Here is a 1,851-nt window from a genome sequence, read left to right as displayed (position 1 = left end):
ACTGACAACTATAACTGTTATTTCCTGTGACGCTTCACATTTCCAGGAGAAATACCTGCTAGTAGTCCTCAAGAAGGAGTCCCTGTGATTGGAGGAAAGGTTGTTTCGTCAGTTGTGACCTGCATGATTGACACTTTCTGTCCCTTAATCCAGCAAACCCTGCAATGTACTGAGAAACTCTTAACCATTCCTGCCGTACCTGATCTCGATTTAGACAGACAACTGACCAGCATCTCAGTGTGGGGGAGGGGAAGAACACTAGTCCTGGTTCTCCTAGGCTGATGTAACAATCCTTAAGATCATCAAGAGGGCTTTCTGGTGGTTGGCACGGCGGATGAAGCATCGCTGAGTGTTCCCATCCTCATGCCAGCATGTCTAAGATAGAGTCTCCCGAGGAGCCTGAGCAGCTGCAGAACCTCGTCATCTGAGAGCTGAGCCATTCTGAGCAATGGGCGGCTGTGTAGTAATGAGGGATCCAAACACCAAGAGATCCAGGGGCTTTGTATTTGTCACACACGCACTGTGCATGAAGTGGATACCGTTATGAATGCCAGACCACAAAAGGTGGATGGAAGAGTTGGGGAACCCAAGAGAGCTGTGTCAAGAGAAGATTGTCAGAGACCAGGTGCCCCCTTAACTGTGAAGAAGAGTTTTGTTGGTGGTGTTAAGGAAGATGCTGAAGAGCATCGCCTATAAGACTATTTTGAGCGGGATGGAAAACTGAAGTGATGGAAATCAAGACCAAGAGAGACAGTGGGAAAAAGGGGGTTTTGCTTTTCTCACCTTTAATGACCATGACTGTGAGTAACATTGTTATTCACAAATACCTTACAGTGAATGGCCACCACTGTGAACTAAGAAAAGCCTGTTAAAACAAGAGATGGCTAGTGCTTCGTCAAGCCAGAGAGGCCAAAGTGGTTCCAGAAACTTTGGTGGTGATCATGGAGGCGATTTTGGTAGTAATGACCATTTTGGTGAAGGAGGAAAGTTCAGTGGTTGTAGTGGCTTTGGTGGCAGCCGTGGTGGTGGTGCATATGGTGGTGGCAGGGATGGCTATAATGGAATTGGTAACGATGGAAGCAGTTTTGGAGGTGGTGGAAGCTACAATGATTTTGGCGATTACAACAATCAGTCTTCAAATTTTGGACAAATGAAGGGAGGAAACTTTGGAGCAGGAGCTCTGGCCCTGATGGTGGTGGAGGCCAGGACTTGGCTAAACACGAAATGAAGGTGGTTCTGGAGGGTCCAGCAACAGCAGTAGCTATGCAGTGGCAGGACATTCTAACTAGATAACAGCCAGGAAACGAGGCTCGACAGGAGAGGGGCAGGGAAGCTACAGTTACAGATTTGGGAACTCAGCCAAGCATGGTAGTAGCAGGGCCTAGCTGCTACCAAGAAGACATGTTTTTAGACAAGACTCATGTGTATGGGCAAAAAGAACTCCAGGGACTATCTGTGACTGACAATATAACAGGTTAGTTTACTTTCATTACTATTTTAACATTTGGGGCTGGGTCTCTAAGAAAATGCACAAAGTGATTATAAAGACTAAATAGTCAGTAAAGTATATGTGCCACAGAAACCCAAGAAACAGAAATCTGTTCTGAACGCAGGAGCTTGAGTGCATAGTGTCATGCCTAGGGACTTGCCAGTTGCACCAAGATCAAAGTGACCAAACACACTCAGCCTCAACATGGTATTTGTGAAGGAATGCGTGGTGAATTCTCACAACACTGAGTGTATAGTCCAAGTCCATGATGATGCATGAGGACGGTTTTGTGATTCACATTAATGTACTCAGTGTTAAACATTTAGAAAATGAAAGTCACATGTTAAGTAGCAATAGCAACA

The 1,851-nt window shown here is 45.7% G+C and overlaps 1 pseudogene; it reads left to right on the top strand.

The window, feature by feature from the left end:
• Positions 1–448: 448 nt before the first annotated feature.
• On the top strand, positions 449–1,289 carry LOC127206461 (heterogeneous nuclear ribonucleoprotein A1-like; annotated as a pseudogene).
• The last annotated feature ends 562 nt before the right edge of the window (positions 1,290–1,851 follow it).

Source organism: Acomys russatus, chromosome 23 (assembly GCF_903995435.1).
Source record: "Acomys russatus chromosome 23, mAcoRus1.1, whole genome shotgun sequence".
NCBI lineage: Eukaryota > Metazoa > Chordata > Mammalia > Rodentia > Muridae > Acomys > Acomys russatus.
Note: the sequence above shows the minus strand (reverse complement) of the source record. Positions and strands in the feature narration are given on the sequence as shown.